This window comes from Amblyomma mixtum, chromosome 10 (assembly GCF_055824585.1).
Source record: "Amblyomma mixtum isolate Tamu chromosome 10, ASM5582458v1, whole genome shotgun sequence".
NCBI lineage: Eukaryota > Metazoa > Arthropoda > Arachnida > Ixodida > Ixodidae > Amblyomma > Amblyomma mixtum.
Genome location: NC_143021.1, coordinates 55,793,735 through 55,816,160, shown reverse-complemented (window position 1 = coordinate 55,816,160; position 22,426 = coordinate 55,793,735). Strand labels below are relative to the sequence as shown.

Genomic DNA, 22,426 nt, shown 5'->3' with positions numbered 1-22,426 from the left:
TCTTCATGATATACACGCATGCCTAGATCGTAACATTCCCACGGATGCAGTATTTCTGGATTTCGAAAAAGCATTTGATAAAGTCCCACACGCGTGCCTAATTCTTAAACTGTCACTGCCTAAACCTTCATCCCCTAGTTCTGGATTGGATTCGAGCCTTCCTTACTGATCGTTATCAATTTGTTCATGCTAACTCACACTCGTCATCCCTCTCCCCTGTCTTGCCTGGCATCCCTCAGGGGACCGTTTTAGGCCCTCTTCTGTTCCTTATTTACATAAATGATTTACCCTCTAACATCAGATCTAATGTCCGACTCTTTGCGGATGATTGCGTCATCTACCGCCCAATACATAATTCCTCCGACGCCACCATTCTTCAAGAATATGTCGCACGCGTCGAAGAATGGTGTAGTACCTGGCTCATGTCCCTAAATAGCAGTAAAACGTCACTTCTTTCGTTCCATCGCCGGCGCAACCACCGTGAAAATACTTATACAATTCTCAACAATCCTATTTTGTCCGTTAACTCATACAAGTATTTTGGTATCCATTTAAGTAAAGATTTAACCTGGTCGCATCATATTCACCACGCCACCAATTCAGCTAATCAAGTTCTAGGGTATTTGCGCCGTAACCTATCATTAGCTCCCCCTCCCATTAAGCTTCTTGCTTACATAACTTTCATACGTCCTAAACTTGATTACGCATGTGCTGCATATGATCCCCACTATACTAACCTAATCACCACGCTCGAAGCAGTCCAAAACCGCGCTGCCAGATTCATTTGCTCAGACTACTCTCATTATACTAGCGTTACAGCACTAAAATCTCAGCTTAATCTCCCAACACTGGCCTGTCGGCGTAAAATCACCCGTCTTTCGCTGTATCATAAATTTTATCACACTTCCGATCATGAAACTGCCCCGATAACACGCGCTCATCGTTTTTCTCGTTATAGTCACCCTAACGCCGTCTACCCTGAACGGGCCCGCACCGAAACATATAAAATGTCATTTTTTCTTCGAACAGCCAATGACTGGAATGACCTTCCATCCGAAGTGGCGACCATCATCAATCGTGTTCTATTCAAAACCGCCATTGAAGACCATCTGTGTTCATATTAACTCTTTTGTTTGCCCACCCCTCATGTAATGTCCCCTGTGGACCCTTGAGGAAACAATAAATAAATTTTGTGCGCTATAGATAACCCTGACCCTTCACAGCTTGCTACGTAAAGCAACAAGCAAGGCTGTTACTGCCTTCTCCACTTCAATGCGCCAGGTACAGGGCCCTACTTCGCATGCATCTGCATGACTACAGCCAGATATAACTCAGGAACGAAGGGGCAGGTACCCCTCAAACGACACCCTCCAGCTAATGGTGCACACCGATTTTCATGACGTCGTGGTTAATTCCTTTTCATCTGCCACTCAATGATTTCACACTAGCAGGTCAAAGGGGACTTACTACGATGACATGAGAAGTAGAGTGAGTTGGGAGAGTCGGTAACGATCCATAGGAACAAATAGCACACAGACTGAAGAAACCTGTGGTCATGGATGTCCAATGGATGTCATGAGAATCGGTTGACCTTATTGGCTGGAGGAGGGCCCCCTTTGAGGTCCATCCGCTGCTTTGTTCTCAAGTTTTATCCGACTACAGACCGCGTCAAGTGGCCGAGTCGCGAGCACATCGTTGATCAACACTGCGGGTCAGGCCTCATAATTTAGAATGTGAACATGCTCTCATTGTGAGCTACAACTCCTTGGCTTGTAGTAGGGCTATACACCTTCCAGTGCATGTCGCATGTCTGTCTGTTTTGGTATCAGGTCATTTTGTGTGCACAATTTCAAGTTCTATGTTTCGAACCACAATGCTGGATTTAGGAAATTTAAAAACTGGGTTTGACTACGATAGTGAAGGCCTTCTACTTTGCAGTATAGCTGTGTCCTAAGGCGAAAAAAGTAAAAAGTTAATTAAAAGGGCACAGTAAATTCAATCCCGGATATATCGAACTCGAAGCTAAGGTATCACGGTATCAAATTCCGCACACTACTATCTTTACATTAGGCTATTTTAACATCCCTGAGATGAATTGGCCTTGCCCTCCTGAGATGGCATCAAATTCTGCAGAGTGCCATTTTGTGAACACGTGCCAAACCTTTGCTTTTACCAAACTAGTCTCTTCCCCAACAAGGCAAACTGCACAATCATCTAGCATACTTCATACTGACGTCCCATCCAGAGAACCTGTTATCTCTTTCATATTGATACGTGGCGGCTAGAAGCAGCAGTAGAAACAGCAGAGGTAATCTGCTACGCAAGGGACCGACGGCTTGGAGTAGTCTCCCAGCACACAAGCGCGCACCTCAGCGTCGTCTTCGTTACAAAACCACTTCGTCATCCTCCCAGCGCCCGTAGCAATATCTTCCAGGACTTAGTAATCAGCTGATAATCCACGCCACATTTCTCAACCACGTGCCAAAACCAAAAGAAGTAACCAAAACACTCACTCTCTGATAAAGGCTATTATAGGAACATTAACCGTGAACTTGACTATTTCTGTACCTGGTTCCTTACCAACTTCGAACAAAGCTCTACCTCATCCAATGGTACATTCCTACAATTACTCTGCCCGAGCACGTTTCTATCCCTTGGTTCAATAATACATTAAACACTTCAATAATAACAAGAAAAGGATAACACTTTGTGATGATGATAAAACCGCAGTTGCAGAACAGGACGTTGTGCAGAAGTGCTCGACCATACCTTTAGTTCTGTATTCACTGGCGAACCAGATGGGGACCTCCCTGATTTTCCGCCCTTTGGTTTCCCTGCTATGCTCGATATATCAATCGAACCCCATGGTATTGTTAAAATGATTGATTCATTGAAACAAACCTCACCAGCAGGTATTGATGGCATTAACATAAAGGTACTAAAAACAGAAAACATGCCGCAAGTGTCCTGTTGTCTTTTAGCAATCTCTTTCATCAGGCATCGTCCCGCAAGACTGGAAAGCGGATAAAGTCATTTGAGTACCAAAAAAAAAAGGCGGGCCCTTCATCTTCTCGTCATAACTACCGTCCGATATTCATTCGTAGAATTCCATCAAAGCTAATCGAACATGTAATCTACTCTCACATCATGAAATTTCTAGTATCTGTTAATTTCTTTTGCACTAACCATCTAACCAACACTGATTCATAAAAGGCTTTCCTTGCAATAATCAATTAGCGCTATTTATTAATGACCTAAGCTTTAACCTCTACCTCAAAATTCCAGTCGATGCCCTCTTTTTAGGTTTAGAAAAGGCCCCTGACAAAGTTCCACACAAACGGCTTTTTGGAAACTGTCACATCTTAATCTCAATTATCTCATTCTTGATTGGCTTCAAAACTTTTTCACTAACTGGCAGCAGTTTGTTCTTGATAATAAATGCTCATCTTCCCGCCCCTCTATTATTTCTGGGTACCGCACGTTTTGCTGATCACAATAACTTCTTACTCCCTAAACCTAACACTAATTATGGTAAACAAACAGTTCATTTCCCCACTACCACTTTATGGAACTCATTACCTGTTACCACTGAGCAATCATCAAATATCTGTGCCTTTAAATCCGCTCTTCGTCAGTTTTTACAATCCCCCTGATAGTATTTCTCATGGTAAATGGTACTAGTTTTGTCATTTATATCACTCTAAGATTTTTGTTTTGTGTTGTTCTGTACGCTTTTAGGTGTGTAATCTTTTTTCATTCCAATAAGTGTTTGCATTCTTTCCTATTGCTCACTTTCTGCTCTTTACTGATGCCAACATCTTTATAATTTTTGCATCTGCTGCCCAATACTCAAGCCTGCTTGAGTGATATGACTATGTATGAAGGCATAATACAAAGATAGCAGTACTAGGTTGCATGGAAAATATGGACGCGCCTTAATTAGAGCTCTGATGCCAAACATAGATTTTGTTTTTTTTTGATGAGTGATATGGACGGAAAATTTAAGAGCTGAATCAAGAATAACGCCGATTAAGTTGGTGTTATCAGAAGACGGGATATTACAAGAACAAAGGTTTAACGTAGGAGGACAAGAAAGAATTTTCTGGCTCCTTTGAACACTATGAATTTCATTTTAGCAGGATTAATCACCTACTGATTATCAGCGCACCATTTGGCTACATTACTTAGAATGGCATTCAAGAGTCAGATCATCTATGGACGTATTAGATAATGACACGGAAGTGTCATCAGCATATAAGACACAGTGAGTTGGACTAATAGAATTATGAAGGTCATTAATATGTAGTATGAACAGTAAGGGTCCTAAAATAGAGCCCTGAGGAACATCTTGGTTAATAGTTTTAGCTTGGGTGAATCTTCCACCAATATTGATTATTTGTTGACGATTCTGCAAACAGCTCTTCAGCAGTCGCGACACAGGAACTGTAATTCCATAAAATTCGAGTTTTTGAAGCAATATGGAGTGATTAATCATATCTTGAGACCTTAAAAAGGCAACTGACTCTATAAAGCACAATATTTTCTTCATCAAGTTACCTTATTATCAAATAAGAGCACTGCCACTTAACTGGCTATTTATCAAATGATAAGCCGTTTATAAAAATGAATAACAGCATCTCAGATCGAGGATCCATAAAATTCGTTATACCGCAAGGGGTCCATCGTAGGTCCCACACTATTCCCTCTTTTTATAAATGACATTGTCTCCCTTTCTGACATCCAAGACACTATCCTGCATGCTGGTGACATGAGTGTTTTCTTTTTCTCTGATGACTTACCACTGTTCTTCTCTGCCAGAAATCTGTGCCTCCACAGCCAACCTCAGTGGCTTGATGCTTATCCACTTAGTTTAAATGTGAAGAAAGAAAATTACATAGTATTTGCTTTCATCAATAAGCACGTCAATCTTGCGTGGACACTTGAATTTAACATGTAGACTTTACAAAGAGTATCTGAGCATAAATTTCTAGGGGCCAAATTTCCTACAAACCTCCACTGAACAGATCATGTGAATTCTGTAGAAATGTTATAGCCCTGTCACACTAGCAAATTTAATGTCACTTGAATTGAAAGGCATCTAATGTCATTAATCGGCTGCTACAAGGAAACATTTAGAGTGATTAGAATCCATACTTCAACAGCAAGAAAGGCAGAGACAAAGAACGAGGTGAGACAAACCTGCCGCTGTAATTAGGTTTGAATGACGTTCGCCAGTGAATGAGTATAGGGAACTCATTCGACCCCGAAATCAATGTATACTCTGGACACTGGATACACAGCAAGAACAGGCAATGCGAAAAAATAATGTGCATACCAGCTATGTTAAAAGTTTTATTCACTGAATTTTGCCAAAAAAATATAAATTTTTGAAATATAAACACCATGGCTCTGCTCGCAAACGTCAATCTTTCTGGATTCTTGTTGGTTTGCGCTCCACATACGTTGAGCTCTGAGGTACTCTTATTTTAATTGCGCAAATGTGCCATTTGGCATAAGAGAGTCATATATGCATACACAGACCCATGTTGGCTATACATGCAACAAGACCCAGTGTTGGGGCCCATACATCCAGTACTTAAAGCTTTAACTGAGTGCTACACGTTTGGGGCTTCGATCCCATACTCAAATCTGTGGCTGACGTTATACTTGGCTTCGTGGCTAAGGTTGCTGTAGCATGGCCGGAAATAATATTTGATTGGTTGGTTTATTTGGTTTATGGGGTTTAACGTCTCAAAGCGACTGAGGCTATGAGAGACGCCATAGTGGAGGGCTCTGGAAATTTTGACCACCTGGGGTTCTTTAACGTGCACTGACATCGCACAGCACACGGGCCTCGAATTTCTCCTCCAAAGAAATTCAGCCGCCGCGGCCGGGATCGAACCCACGTCTTTCGGGCCAGCAGCCGAGCACCATAGCCACTGAGCCACCGCGGCAGCGGAAATAATATTTGAAGCCTATAACATTACACAGAAGTGTTTTCACCCACTTTAAAACTACTACACAACAATTTTGAACACCTTTTATGCATATTGATATCCCTTAACTGTGCTATGTTTTTTTTGTTTTCCCACTGATCACCAGTGCTATCTGTTGCAAATTACTCTTTTTCACTATGCAGCACTGAAACAAACCCAACGACATTCGATGTACTGAATGGAATTCGATTCAAGTGACATGAAATCTTCAAGGGTGGCAGGAGTATTAGGGCTTGCTCAATAAAGTTCAAGCTTACCTCCCAAAGAACCTAAAAGGTCAGTTATATTTCGCTGTTATTCACTGCAGGTTCCTTTACTGACAAGTTGTTTGAGGTACTCACAGTAAACCACATTATAATTTATGCAAAAAACTTGAACTAAGAAAAGAAAAACATTTTACAACATTTCACAATGAATTTATCCCATTATACCCCGTGTTGTTCTTAGGTGATCAAGCACTTGTAGATTTTTCATGCATTTTTAAGTTGCTCAAAGAAGTCAGCATTTTAAACAAGCTATACGTATCAAAAGTTTTGCCTTTAACACAAGACACTCTAACCCTGTGCTTGGCACATCACAGCCATAATTGCTTTCGTGCCATAAAACTCAATATAACTAACTACTTGTACAGGCTTGAAATGTAACTTGAAAAACTTGCACGTGATGCAAAAGAAAGCTTTTAAAATTCATTCATGCCTCATCTGGTAAAGAATATGTGTACGGATACTTTGAAAAGGATGGTATACTGAGAACTGAAGCTTTGTATTCCGAATGGCTTTCCGAAGTTATCTACTCAGAGATCAAAACAAACCGTGAATTGTTCTTGTCTCTCTATACTAAAGATCCACATATTACAAGTTCAGATGTCATTCTTCCTTAAAATCTTTAGTTAGAATGAATTATGGTATGCAACTATTTCTGACAAATTCCTTAACTGCCCACACTTTTGCTTTGCTTTATTTCAAATTATTGAGTGTCTCCATCCCTGCTTTCTTTGAGGAAAAACAAGAGCTTATTTTGAGCATAACTTGTAAGCATTACTACAAGTTTTGTTCAATGCCGGCGCTATCACATAGTGTATGTTTAAAACACTGTCATGTCAGTTTGTTTATACATTTCTTTTGCCGCTGCGGTGGCTCAGTGGTTACGGCGCTCAGCTGCTGACCCGAAAGACGCGGGTTCGAACCCGGCCGTGGCAGCTGAATTTCGATGGAGGCGAAATGCTAGAGGCCCGCGTACCGTGCATTGTCAGTGCACATTAAAGAACCCCAGGTGGTCGAAATTTCCAGAGCCCTTCTCTACGGCATCCCCCATAGCCTGAGTCGCTTTGGGACGTTAAACCACCATAAAGCATTAACCAAACAATTTATGCATTTCAAATGTTCCCATTCCATAAAATGTACCACACGATTCCTTTTCATTTGCTATTTACAAGGTCATATCGTTAATTATTACTGAATACGACTTGTTACATAATTGTATAACCTGAGTAACTCAGGATGCGCATCATGCTGCTGTCTTTTTTTTTTTTTCTACAGTAAATGGTACCGATTCCCCTTTTCATGCAAACTTTCACTTTACATTCAGTGTTTGTTGTTTGTTTGTTGTGGTGATGGACGTCAATTAACTTCAGAAATATGCGCATAGTTCTATGTACAAATTTCATATGCCTATGAATTGAAATTGCATAGTTTTGCAGTTTTGTTAAATGAGTACTGCTCACCTGCCTGTGCTCCAAGTTCTTTCTGGGACCACAGGCCTAGACAGGTGATCGCCTTTTGCTTCTGCTCCCTGACAATACTAATGCAATGTCAAAAGCACAATAAACAAAGTGTCAGTTTACATGCTACATGTGCCGCCTCTCTTTTAGATGAGCTCAAACATCCTGAGGTAACGTCTCTTTACATTTCCAACTGAAAATGTGAACTAACAAACTCAACAGTGCTGGACTGACTTTTCAGTACACATTGACAATTCCTCGGCAAGGCTCTCAGATAACCACTACATTAACTTTGCACCATTATCACCTACAAGAAGTCATCACAAGCTAAATTTGATACCGTATTTTGCACGTACTAATTTGTTCAAATTCAGTTTTTTTTCCCCGTTCAATAGAAGCCTGGTCTCTACCTGGGTCCATTTGTTCATGCCCAGTTCAAAGTTTTATAACTGCCATCGAAGACGCATAATAGCTGAACATTCGTACTGCGTCGTTAACAGTTCCTTTCTTGTTTGATACTTTTTTTGTGATTTGAACTTTATTGTAGTGCTCCCTTTGTACATTTTGCTGTATTTTGTTAGCTTTGTTGCGTATTTTTCATTTTGTGTTTTTCCCACTCCTGCCATAGCGCATATAATTGCGCTGCAGCATGTATAAATAAATAAATAAAACCTCATTCTACTTGCAACACCAATAATCTTGACTCAGTACAGAACAAGACAGTCGGATTCATAAGCATTAACTATAATCGCCATTTCTCATAACTTAGTGTTTTTGAGCATCTAAACAGAAAAAAAAAGAGCTCAAGCTTCCTCAGTCACTGCAGCTGCTGTCACATATCAATTTTTCTGCATGCACAACACAATGGACTAAGCCACTAAACACTGTTCCATTTACTTTTTCAATTCAATTCAATTTTATTCAACACCTTGAAGACGTTGGGTGCGCCGACAAAAAGCCAGAGAGAAGGCTCGACAGAGGTCGACGCACCCTACAGAAACTTGACAGCAGCACCAGAATGTTGTATAGTTCGCGGCAAGTGAGCACACAGGAAAAAAAAATACAAATCATGAGTAGAAATCTCCGTGACACGAAGTGCCGACGGTACCTAGGGTTGCAACAATATAGGTGCCTTGTTTAATGAGCATGGAAGAGTATAGCAAAGCATTTGGCGACCATAATTCGTTCAAGTTTTTGGCACGAACCATGTGAAACCAGTACAGGTGGCGTACTTCTGTTCTTTGCATTTTAAGTTCGACAGGTTCATCATAAATGGATTTTTTTGTCTAATACTTGTTTTATACCGCCTTAACAGTACACTTTCAAAAATTTGTGCACCCGGAACCAATTTTCCAGTTTCCACTCAAAAATGTTGTGAGAAATAACGAATTGGGGAAGGTGACGGAGACTGCCATCCATATATTTAACAGGGAAGAAGGACCCAGAGAACTGGTTCTGTTTGTTTGGGTGTCAGCTCACCAGGGACTTCAGAGGAAACGGAGAGGCCTATTCGGTCGCCCCAAGGTCTTACTTACTGGTTGACCTCTCGAACCTCCCAGGTCACCAAAACTACAAACAGCAGAAGGGATATGCACGCCTAACCGGAAATCGCACTACACTACAGACTAAATCCATAAGTTTATCCACCAGCGGACAGAACGCCCAATAAGAAGGAGGAGGTTATGTGGAGAACAGTACATCCGGGGTTTTTCCCAACCCAGTACTCTACAGCAAGTGGCATCCTGAAGCCTTATGGTCAGCAACTTTGGTCCACATGGTGTGGACATGCCCGACTAAGTACGATAGCTCACGCACTCTAGAATCCTGGGAGGCTCAGCTCAGCAGCCCAGACCCTGACATCCAGAAGGACATCATTGGCCAAGCCCCTGCTGTGTTCCAAGGGATTCCAGCTAGGGGTGATGACTAGCGTTCATTGACTGGTGCAATAAAGTTGTTTCTCTCCTGTCAGTGTCAAATTGCAAAATAAACTCGACGGTTAACAGTACCATCTCGCACTGGAGAAATTTTTACAAGAGACAACTGCATCAAATATTTGTTGATTTTTTCATTTAAGAAAAACAAAAACATTCATTACCAACTTGCCCACTTTGCTGTGAAATTTCCAATGCAAATGCATTGGTGGAAGTGAAAGAAACAGAGCAAAAGACAGGGACACGGCACGACTACACAGGTGCAGTGCGGCCGTGTCACGTCCCCGTCTTTTGCACTGTTTCCTTCAATTAATTTCATGCACCAGCTACACAGGTCAGCACACTCACCCATGAGTGCACTCATAACACCTCTCACACTCACGTCTGTGAGTTTGAGTGAGTGGAAGTGAGTGTGAGTGCAAGCGAGTGGTTGTGAGAGTGAGTGGACACAAGTGTAAGAGTGAGTGGTTGAGAGAGCAAGTGAGTGGTTATGAGTGTGAGTGCGAGTGAGTGGTAGCGAGTGTGAGTGGATGTGAGTCTAAGTGCAAGTAAGTGTTGTGAGTGTGAGTGGACATGACTGTGAGTGCGAGTGAGTGGTTGTGAGTGTGAGTGAGTGGTAGCGAGTGTGAGTGGATGTGAGTGTAAGTGCAAATGAGTGGATGTGAGTGTGATTGCGAGTGAGTGGTTGTGTGTGAGTGCGAGTGAGTGGTAGCGAGTGTGAGTGGATGTGAGTGGTTGTGAGTGTGAGTGGACATGAGTGTAAGTGAGTGGTTGTGAGTGCAAGTGAGTGGTAACGAGTGTGAGTGGATGTGAGTGTAAGCACGAATGAGTGGATGTGACTGTGAGTAGACATGAGTGAGTGCGAGTGTGAGTGCGAGTGAGTGGTAGCGAGTGTGAGTGTAAGTGCGAGTCAGTGGATGTCAGCATGGGCGGCCATGAGTGTGAGTGAGTGGATGTGAATGTAAGCGGAGATGAGTGTGACTGCGAGTGAGTGGATGTGAGCGCAAGTGGTGAGTGCACATGATTGATGATTGGATGTGAGTGGACATGAGTGGTAATGACTGGTTGTTAATGGACGTGAGTGGCAATGCGGGGATGTGAGTGGTGGGTGGACCCGACAGCGAAGTCGGTCACGTATGTTTTGCAACGAGGATATCCGCTTAGCTATTTTCATGTTGCTGACAGCTGAGGGAAGCAAATGATCACTGCTGAGGGCACTCGAGGAAGCATAAGACATCATGTCGATGTCTTTAGAAAACTGAAGCAGAGGATTCCGCTGGCACAGGAATGCCAACCTTTCGCTGATTTTGTAGTTCACCGTTGGCACAGGTGCAGACCTTTCGCGGATTCGAATTTCGCATTGCCAGTCCTGAAAGTATAGATAGATGTCTCTTGGCACGCTTCCCGCACGACTCGATCACATATACACAAGAGTACAATGCTAACTGCTGAAACTACTGTCCGCTTCTTAGGAATAACTACCGTAAAATGGGATCTCGAGTGCTGCAGTGGGCTCATGTATTTTTCTGTGCCCAGGTGTGCGCATTGCAGAGCTCTGCTCTAGCCGTAGTTTGTTGATTGGACCAGATCCATGCGAAAACCTGCTACTTAGCCCAGCTCCTGAACTGCAAAAGCCCAACTCAAGCTCGGAAACGACGTGAAAACCAAGCGCGCTTTTCAATAACACCAGAGAATTCTTCTTTCTATCATGTACTTGAAGGAGCCCAGCGTTGCAAATCAAGCATGTGGTTTTTATTTTTAGCATTCATAGCGCCCACGGTGGCTCAGTGGTTATGGCGCTCAGCTTCTGACCCGAAAGACGCGGGTTCGATCCCGGCCGCAGCAGCCGAATTTCGATGGAGGCGAAATTCTACAGGTCCGTGTACTGTGCGATGTCAGCGCACGTTTAAAGATCCCCAGGTGGTCGAAATTTTCGGAGCCCTTCACTACGGCGTCCTTCATAGCTTGAGTCGCTTTGAGACGTTAAACCTCAATAAAACCAATAAAAATCAAAAGCGTAGTGTTGTGTTGGGTTTAATGGTGCATAAGCGACTAAGGCTATCATGCGCCAAGCTCATAAAAATCAAAAGCATAGCATCAGACATGGTGATGCCTTTGACGGCCAAGGAGATATCCAAAATCGCCAGAAATGATTGTTTCCTGCCGATGGTGTTAGTGAAGTTCACGGTGCTGCGCATTGTTTGTCATGTCCAGGTTGGCGATAAAGGAATGCCCATTGAGTTTTTTAGTTTTTTTTTTCAGCCGTCCGCACAACTGCAGAGAAAGGGCGAGTCACACTCGCTACCCAGCAGGATAAGAGGAGCCGGAGAGCGGAGGATTCCGAGAATACGGGAAAGGTCGTGCGCGTCCTAGCGGCAAGGCGGATTCACGTTGTGTCGCATGACTTTTGCCCCATGTCTATGGCGGCGCGCGTTGACAGCTTGAGGCGCGGTCAACAGGACATTGCCGCGCTAGCTGCAGGCATGAAGAAAGTTTGTAAGTGAGGGTACTGAACAGATGGGCCTTGAGCTGACTTTCCTCGAACCCGAGTTTACCAGAGGTTGGAAAAACCTGCACCGTGGTAAAGCGAGAATGTTCGCAAAGCTCGCGGGAGGAAGGGAGAATCCTCAGAAATCTTGATGGTGGAAAGTGTACATATTTGTAGTATTTGTCGGGATGAGTTATCTTCTTTCCAAAATCATTCATTGGCTGTGTTGGCCTTTCCCAATTGTTGATTTGTGATCTTTTGCTTTCCCCAATGATTTAGTGGGTGGATGTTTGTGGAGTTACCGATTGGTTACTGCCCCCACCGAGGGCGAGGGCATAGGGTTTAAAACCAGCTGTTTCAGCGGCACCGAGGGCTGGTTTCGTCACATAAAACTACGAGTAAGTAAAATTTAAATAAGTTTTCTCCTTGTTTGCATCTTTCTTTGTTTTATTAACTGTTAATAAAAAGTTAACCTCTCCAGAAGTGTCCTCCGGCAACGTGACTGAGCAATATCGAATCTTAAATGGGTCACTCATATAAACCATATTTCTAAAAAGCTCTCTACTGTTACTGGTGTAAACTCACGCTGTCACACAGTGCTCCCCATAAGTGCTAAACTGCAAATTTACTATGCTCTGTTCCTTTCTCATGTTAACTACTGTACTCTAGTATGGGCAACAACAACTAAAAGAAATATGAACAAGCTTCTTGTCTTGCAAAGAAATTATTCGTCTCATCGTAAACTTAGAACCAACGTCAAATATTCAACCCATAATAACACCACTTAATATGATCCGTGTGGATAATATGTATGAATATCGCTTGTTACAATTACAATTTCGGTTCGGCAGGTATGGGTAATTTCTTGGTAAAACTTGCATCTCTTGAACACCGCACTGCAATAGTAAACACTAGATGTACTGACACATGGTCCCTACCACATTTTAGAACAGGCTACAAATTACAATCCTTGGCTCATAATCTTCCCGTTTTTCTCAACAAATATAAAGACACTGTTGGTTTTAGTCCTAAGCAATTGAGAACCTACTTCGTGCAAATATAATCTATCCATACATGTGTTTTAAATATTATACTCGATTTACAAACTTTCTGCCCTGTTGAGCTTTTCCTATTGATTTTATTACTGATCAACTTTCTTGTTGTGTTTTCATATCGTGCTACAGTGGCGTATGCATTGTATAACACTTTTTAATGAACTTCTGGAATTTGCTGCTTGCTCCTGCTATGCTGTGTACTGGTTTCCTGGGCCTTTGTCAAGCTGTCTGTACAGCTTCTAGCCCAGGCGACCATCCACTTGTGGAAAAATAAATTTGATTTGATTTGATTTGAAGATGTCAAGCATAATTCAATAATCATCATCAACACAATTTCCCTCTACAGGACTGAGAAGAAAACTCAACTGTGATGAAACTTTGCAGCCATTTTCAGCAGTGGATATGAGGTGGCAACCAAAATGGCTGCACCCTTTTTGATTGGTAGCACAAACAGTTCGAACTTAATTTTTATGTACTCAGGAAAGAAATGTAAAGTAGAATATCTCTAACTATTGTCACCATTTCACTAAAAAAAAAACTACAAAATAAAAGCAGTACAAGCGAAATAAGAATCAAGCTAAGGCGACAGTTTTTGTTTCACCTAAAATTATCGTGCAAGCGAGTGGTGCTGTTCAAACTGCCAATACCGAGAAGACAGCTAAGAAAAAGACGTCCGACGGATGCCACAGCCAAAAATGTGACCAGAAGAGTACAGAAAACTGAGGCCGACAGGCGGAAGTGGGGCCAAGACTTTTCATAAACAGGTCGAAGGGTGCCGGCATGTTCGACACTGGACTGTGCTCATAGAACCGGAAAGAGTTGAAAATTGAGCTCCCACATGCTCTCCCTGAAGTACAACAAAACATTTCTCTTTTTTTTTTGCGGCCATTTTTTGCGGGCACTGAACGCTATAAGTTCTGATTTAGATCACTCTAGGACCAACATCTTTGATGCTAATCAAGTACTATTGTTCCCATCCATGCTTAACTATAAAATCTCACTCTTGATAAACAGCATAATAAACACTAGCTCTCCCCTTCTGTTAAGCCTTTTTTCCCTACCTTCCCGTAATACAAGACAAGCATTCAGATGTAAATTTAACTTTCCAAAATGTAGCAATGTATATGGTGAACACCGGATAGAGTTCAATGGAGCAAAAATATGGAACGGATTGCCCATCGAAGTAAAGGCAGCCAGAAATTTTAAAATGACTTGTAAACTGCATTTCAAGTCTAACCAAATTTTGCCTGAAACTCTTGTTTTGTGAATTCTTAACACCTCATTTTTCTTGGTGCTTGGTTCTGGTATGTTTTTCTTTGTATTCTGTATTGTGTTTTTTCTTTGTCTTCTTACTTTTGTGTTTTTTTTTTGTATTTTGTATTCTTGGTATTCTTTGCATTCTTCTTGCAGTCTTGCATCTTATTCTTGGTTTTTTGCTGCGTGTTTTTTGTAACCTGCACTATTGTGTATAACATGACTAGCTCTTTAGTCGTCGGCGCTCTATAACTGAACTGCAAGTAATTTTTGTATTGGACTGGTCACTATCTTTCTAGCTATTGGTCCAAACAGTGTTTAGGTATATCACCTGTTCTTGCAATAAAGTTTCCATTTAAAAAAAAAAAGGCTCCGTCAGCGTCATGTAAGCGGAACTCCATTGCCAGCAATTTGAGCGGCCGGGGGCTGCCCTAGCAAATCACCAACTGCATACAAGCTTCCGCTGTATGTGTGCAAGGCATGGTTCTGATTTGTGACACCTAATCTTTGTCACTACCGAGTGAAATGGAAATGAGCTTGTGAAATGCGATTTTGTTTACTTTTCCTGTTTTCAGTACAGTAAGTGGATTAAGTTCTGTTTGCACGCACCGATTTCAGCAATCCTGCCCGCACTAATATCTGGACAGCATCCTTTGAACCCGATACTACGATTTCGTCCAAGAACTTCTGGATAATGCTTTTTCCCAGTAAAGTCCTATCGTTTTAGAAGGGCGTGCACTACAAAATGGCTCACATGTTACCTGCATACTCATTCTTCCGCGAACGACACTGGAGAATAATCAGGTGCAATGTAAGCACCCCCTATTACCACGCAGATGCACATGTGATCTCCGCACGCACTGGCCTCAAAACACCACGCTGGTTTATAAAACCTCCTTCAAACAGGGATTATGTGCAATGCAGACATGTCCACAGATCGGTCACACATAGTATGCTTAGGAGGTCTTGTAAATGAATTGATAATGGCAACTCCCCTAACATCGTTATTATGCGGGGAAATCCTCTACTTGTGGCCCATTCCTGGCATTTCCCCTTCCTTGAGGAAATCAATCGATCGTTTAAAAAACACGCTCCATTTTCCATGCCGCGAAAAGTATTCATAGTCACCACTTGACTCCAATGTGTTCTGCAGAGTCACGGAACATCATTGTCAAGGAAGACCAAATATTCGTAATTAAACACCATCCAAGACTATTGTAAAGGCAAACTCATTACTGTTACTTAGACCGTCATAGGCGCGTGCACAAGAGAGGGGGGAGGGGGGGTGCCCCCCCCCCCCACTTCCTAATCATCTAAGCCCCCTAATCGCAGGTCTGCCCGACACATTTACTCTGTCGAACCTGTTCCGTCATTGTTTATAGCGCAGTGCTATGGCCAAGCAGGTTTTTTAACGGCTGCAGACCCATGATGTTGCGTTTGAAGAACTGTTTACTTGCCGGGTCATTTTGAGGCAATCTTTTCAGGTTCTTTTTTGCCGTGACGGTAACCAAAAAAACAAATCTGTCACCTTTTCTGGGGTCTAGAAAGAGTGGAAATTACTCTGGAATCGCGATGTTACATTGATGCTTCAACGAAGCAGTGAATGCCTTCCTCTGCCGGTACTCACGTGGTGAACAAGGAAGGGAAAGCCGCAGTGTGTTTGCAAACGTTTCAAAAAGAGAACTTGTCTTCGTCTGGGTGAAGACAAGACCTCTTGTGGAAACGCTGGCCAGCACTCTTGAGGCTTTCCCCTCCCTTGTTCACATTTTGAGTGTCAAAAAACCAGCCGCTTATCCTCTCTATACCATTATTGCTCTACCGATGGTACAGATTAAAAAGAAAACTACTGATGAATAATACCTTGTAAATTTTGCAATTCCAACGCATGGAAATAAATCTTTTATAATCAGCCCTCATCTTTGCGTTCCGTTTTGGCCGTAGGGGCCTAGGTGAGAGGAGATTGGGGGTGGGGGGCACTGCGCTGAAACTTGGCTCATTCTAATGGATAACCCTGCGCACGCCTATGGACACCATTCAAAAACTTGTCTAAGCATCTTAGCTGACGCTGAGCAGGCACTCATCGTCTCAGCAGCAACCACGGGAGCACACGTGCGTAACATTCAGTGCATAGAATATGCGTGATGATTGACCAATTTCTTCGAGCATCGAAGCTGTCAAAATTTCCAAATAGCCCGACAAAGCCTTGGCAGCTCACCACCACATCTTAGCGACTCGGGCTATGCTAGGGGAGCCACGAGGGCAGTCGGCCGTGGCAGTAAATCTATCATCCCTTTCACTGTCCGCAAACAAGGAAATAGTGAATGAACGTGAATGAGAGTTAGTGGAGATGAGAGTAAGTGAATGGTTGTGAGCGCGAGTGAGTCATTGTGAGAGCGAGTGTGAGTGAGTGGTTATCAGTGAGAGCAGACATGAGTGTGAGTGGACATGAGTGTGAGTGCGAGTGAGTGGTTGTGAGTGGATGTGAGTCTGAGTGAGTGGTTGAGAGTGCGAGTGAGTGGCTGTGAGCGTGAGTGGACATGAAAGCGAGTGAGTGGTTGTGAGTGTTAGTGAAAGTGAGTGTGAGTGAGTGGTTGTGAGTGGATGTGAGTCTGAGTGAGTGGATATGAAAGCAAGTGAGTGGTTGTGAGTGTTAGTGGAAGTGAGTGTGAGTGAGTGGTTGTGAGTGTGAGTGAGTGGTTGTGAGTGTTAGTGGAAGTGAGTGTGAGTGAGTGGCTGAGAGTGCGAGTGAGTTGTGAGTGCGAGTGGACATGAATGCGAGTGAGTGGTTGTGAGTGTTAGTGGAAGTGAGTGGCTGTGAGTAAGTGGACATGAAAGCGAGTGAGTGGTTGTGTTAGTGGAAGTGAGTGTGAGTGAGTGGTTGCGAGTGGATGTGAGTCTGAGTGAGTGGCTGAGAGTGCGAGTGAGTTGTGAGTGTGAGTGGACATGAGTGCCAGTGAGTGTTAGTGGAAGTGAGTGTGAGTGGAAGTTAGTGTGAGTGGATGTGAGTGTGAGTGCAAGTAAGTGGTTGAGTGTGAGTGTGAGTGGACGTGAGTGCGAGTGAGTGGTTGTGAGTGTGAGTGGACATGAGTGTGAGTGCGAGTAAGTGGTTGAGTGTGAGTGAGTGGTTGTGAAAGTGAGTGTGAGTGGACGTCAGTGTGAGTGCGAGTAAGTGGTTGAGTGTGAGTGGAAGTAAGTGTGAGTGCGTGTAAGTGGCTGTGAATGTGAGTGCGAGTAAGTAGTTGAGTGTGAGTGGAAGTGAGTGCGAGTGGTTATGAGTGTGAGTGGATATGAGTGTGAGTGCGAGTAAGTGGTTGAGTGTGAGTGGAAGTGAGTGCGAGTGAGTGGTTGTGAGTGGATATGAGTGCGGGTAAGTGGTTGAGTGTGAGTGCAAGTGAGTGGATGTGAGTGAGTGCGAGTAAGTGGTTGAATTTGAGTGGAAGTGAGTGCGAGTGGTGTGAACGTGAGTGTGAGTGCGAGTAAGTAGTTTAGTGTGAGTGGAAGTGAGTGTGAGCGCGAGTGGACATGAATGCGAGTGAGTGGTTGTGAGTGTTAGTGGAAGTGAGTGGCTGTGAGTAAGTGGACATGAAAGCGAGTGAGTGGTTGTGTTAGTGGAAGTGAGTGTGAGTGAGTGGTTGCGAGTGGATGTGAGTCTGAGTGAGTGGCTGAGAGTGCGAGTGAGTTGTGAGTGTGAGTGGACATGAGTGCCAGTGAGTGTTAGTGGAAGTGAGTGTGAGTGAGTGGTTGTGAGTGTGAGTGGAAGTTAGTGTGAGTGGATGTGAGTGTGAGTGCAAGTAAGTGGTTGAGTGTGAGTGTGAGTGGACGTGAGTGCGAGTGAGTGGTTGTGAGTGTGAGTGGACATGAGTGTGAGTGCGAGTAAGTGGTTGAGTGTGAGTGAGTGGTTGTGAAAGTGAGTGTGAGTGGACGTCAGTGTGAGTGCGAGTAAGTGGTTGAGTGTGAGTGGAAGTAAGTGTGAGTGCGTGTAAGTGGCTGTGAATGTGAGTGCGAGTAAGTAGTTGAGTGTGAGTGGAAGTGAGTGCGAGTGGTTATGAGTGTGAGTGGATATGAGTGTGAGTGCGAGTAAGTGGTTGAGTGTGAGTGGAAGTGAGTGCGAGTGAGTGGTTGTGAGTGGATATGAGTGCGGGTAAGTGGTTGAGTGTGAGTGCAAGTGAGTGGATGTGAGTGAGTGCGAGTAAGTGGTTGAATTTGAGTGGAAGTGAGTGCGAGTGGTGTGAACGTGAGTGTGAGTGCGAGTAAGTAGTTTAGTGTGAGTGGAAGTGAGTGTGAGCGCGAGTGAGTGGTTGTGAGTGCGAGTGGAAGTGAGCACGAGTGGTTATGAGTGTGAGTGGGAGTGGATGTGAGTGCAAATAAGTGGTTGAGTGTGAGTGCAAGTGAGTGGTTGTGAGTGGATATGAGTGAGTGCGAGCAAGTGGTTGAGTGTGAGTAAGTGGTTGAGTGTGAGTGCGAGTGAGTGGAAGTGAGTAGATGAGTGTGAGTGAGTGGCTGTGAGTGCGAGTGGAAGTGAGTGACGTGAGTGTGAGTGCGAGTTAGTTGAGTGTGAGTGAAAGTGAGTGCGAGTGGTTATGAGTGTGAATACAAGTAAGTAGTTGAGTGTGAGTGGAAGTGAGTGCGAGTGGTTAGAGTGTGAGTGGATATGAGTGTGAGTGCGAGTAAGTGGTTGAGTGTGAGTGGAAGTGAGTGCGAGTGAGTGGTGAGTGTGAGTGAATATGAGTGTGAGTGCGAGTAAGTGGTTGAGTGTGAGTGAGTGGATGTGAGTGTAAGTGGTTGAATTTGAGTGGAAGTGAGTGGTTGTGAGTGGAAGTTAGTGGAGTGAACATGAGTGTGAGTGCGAGTAAGTAGTTAAGTGTGAGTGGAAGTGAGTGCGAGTGCTAGTGAGTGGACGTGAGTGTAAGTAGCTGAGTGTGAGTGGGAGTGGATGTGAGTGCGAGTAAGTGGTTGAGTGTGAGTGAGTGGTTGTGAGTGTGAGTGGATATGAGTGTGAGTGCGAGTAAGTGGTTGAGTGTGAGTGCGAGTGAGTGGATGTGAGTGCGAGTAAGTGGTTGAATTTGAGTGGAAGTGAGTGTGAGTGCGAGTGAGTGGAAGTGAGTGGAGTGAACGTGAGTGTGAGTGCGAGTAAATAGTTGAGTGTGAGTATGAGTGAGTGGACGTGAGTGTGAGTGCGAGTAAGTGGTTGAGTGTGAGTGAAAGTGAGTGTGAGTGGTTGTGAGTGGAAGTGAGTGTGAGTGGATGTGAGTGTGAGAGCGAGTAAGTGGTTGAGTGTGTGTGGATGTGAGTGTGAGTGCAAGTAAATGGTTTGGTTTTGGTTTATGGGGTTTAACGTCCCAAAGCGACTAAGGCTATGAGAGATGCCGTAGTGGAGGGCTCCGGAAATTTCGACCACCTGGGGTTCTTTAACCTGCACTGACATCGCACAGTACACGGGCCTCTAGAATTTCTCCTCCACAGAAATTCAACCGCCACGGCCGGGATCGAACCCGCGCCTTTCGGGTCAGCAGCCGAGCACCATAACCACTGGGCCACCGCGGCGGGGCAAGTAAGTGGTTGTGAGTGGAAGTGAGTGTGAGTGGACGTGGGTGTGAGTACGAGTAAGTGGTTGTGAGTGTGAGTGGAAGTGAGTGAGTATGAGTAAGTGGTTGAGTGTGAGTGGTTGTGAGTGGACATGAGTGTGAGTGAGTGGTTGTGAATGCGAGTGGTCATGAGTGTGAGTGTAACTGAGCCACCTCTCATGGTGCCGAGGCATGACCAACTAGCCCACCAAAAAGCCCTATTGGATGTGCTGGTGCTGTAATAGCGTTTGCATAGGGTCTTTAATAAAGTTACTCTCCTAATGTTAATGTTTTTATCACTCTATTTCCTTATTCCGAGAAGGCAATATATGCAAAACAACATCTATAAACAACTTATGTATGCAAAACATGCAACCGATATCTAAGGCCCAATTTAGGTCATAAGACGTTGTGTATGCAAGGTTGCAAGCTTTCAGAGCAGTAGCTTACAGCCTTTGAGGAGGTCTGCAGTAGCTTATAATCCAGCACTATTCCTTCTTTATTGCTTATAAGCCTTTAATTAAAACTCCTTTTACCACAACAAGAGTTTTGATATTTGTTGACTGGTATTACTAAGGATAGCTTCGCTGCTGGTCTTGGAGTCAAATAAAATTTTGCGTTCCTTTAGTTGCCTTTTTCATAATAGCACTTGCATGTTATCACCTACTGTTAAAACAAAGATATCTGAACAGTGGTCAAGCAACACAGTTTCATGCTCTACAAAGCAGGCTCACTGAATGGTATAAACATAATGCCTTTGTAGCCTATTTTACATCAAGGTCTAACATTAATTATGCAGGAAAGAATGTAGTCATAAATGAAAACCAGCACGTACACAGTGGCTCTTTGGCTGGTGGAAAAGTGCCGGGCAGCAGCAGAAGCAGCGCATGCTCGGAGCACACTGCTCCCAAGAAGAAAGACAGACGTATGCGAACATCTCCGTGCCTGAAGGAGGCGGCCTATCGTGGTGATAAGCAATCTTTAGTGCTGCCATTGAGAATCTCTACCTGCTTGCAGGCGAGAGCTCTTATGAGTGCATAAACACCTTGACTGCCAATCTCTCCTCGGCTATTTTAGCGTTGTGCAATGAGCAGCTATGGATTATGTTCAGAAGAGGCCCATTTTAAAATCTTGGTGAAGGTGTCACTGGCTTCTTTCAACTGCCCTGAAACAGCAACGCATTTGCCATGTATAACAGCCGTTGTCATTAAGGCACTATTTGAGCTGGCCTTGTGAATGCGCGCTCAAACACAAATACCACACAGGGAGCTTATCATATCCTCTCTCCACGCGTCAGGAAAAAAAAAGACATCCACCAAAAGAAATGCCTCTCGCGGCGTGGGCACACAGTTGGAGTACGAAACGGATACACGGTTTTATCGAAATGCAAAGCTTGAAAAGCAAAATGTGGGAAAGCAAACTTTGTATTATTTCACAGCACATCTTGAAATGGCAACAGAAGTAGTAGACGGGACGCGCTGCACCGACGGGACGCGCTGCACCAACTACCCCAGCTAGGTCTGGCTGCATCGTCGTCCCCACCTCTCGTGAGCACGCAAGCACTGACTGACGTTGACGCCCGAGCGCGCCGCTTCCTCTCGAAGACGGGAGCCGCGACCGAGCCAGCAGCAGCGTCAGGTCGCGACCGCCAGTTCTTAGCTGTCAAACGCGCAGCCCGTAATCACGCGGCTGTCATCGCCTGACGGCAACGAAAAGCGAAAGGTTAGCCCGCCGGGCGTCTTGCCCACGTCCCCACGTAGTACTTATGTAGGTCGCTGGCCAAAGCGCCGGCCGATGACTCACCGCTGTCGATCGACCAGCGCCACGCCGACCTCGCGGCTCGGAGCCCGTCAAGAAAGCGGTCAAGCGGCCGGACTTACCTCTGTGCGCCTCAGGACGGCTGCCATCGCCCTAAACGTCGCGCCGATTCGTCTGCTGCCATGCCGACTAATGCAAACACGCTCACAACGTCCGCGCAGACAGCCGGCTGTCAACAGTCACCACCACCGCTAGCTTCGCCCTTCTCCCATGTGCGATAACACAGCAATTGAATAGGGCACAGCACCACTTACACCCTTCCTGTCACTGGTGGGCATGGAAGGAAAACCTGCGCTTCCCATGAAGCTTATGGAGTAATGGTAGTGACAACCGTGTCGTAGCTCCATCTCTTTTGTATTTTTTCCTCAAAGTCATAGCTCAAAGTTGTCTTAATGGTGGCGTCACCTGGATTGCGGCATTCTAGCAGACGACAGTCGTCACTCATGCTGGCGGCTAATGCTGGTGTTTTGCTCTGTACTTTTCACGCTTATGCTTTTATGGATATCATTGTACATTATGGACATTAACCTTCATCTTATCGTGTCTCACATCACGTGTAAATTCCTCCAGATACTCCCCGATCGACTAGGAGTCAAGCCT

General features: G+C 44.3%; 1 protein-coding gene across 4 annotated transcripts in view; it reads right to left on the bottom strand.

Annotated features, from left to right (window-relative positions):
• The window catches only part of Exn (Ephexin), a 118,469-nt gene extending 96,360 nt beyond the window's left edge, over positions 1 to 22,109 (bottom strand). For 3 of the 4 annotated variants that reach the window (XM_089564148.1, XM_089564151.1, XM_089564149.1), the window contains exon 1: positions 21,889 to 22,108. The gene's annotated coding sequence lies outside the window, so the exon portion shown is untranslated. Of the gene's footprint in view, positions 1 to 21,888 lie in introns of all 4 variants that reach the window. The other variant, XM_089564150.1, reaches the window with a different exon arrangement.
• Between the last annotated feature and the right edge of the window lie 317 nt (positions 22,110 to 22,426).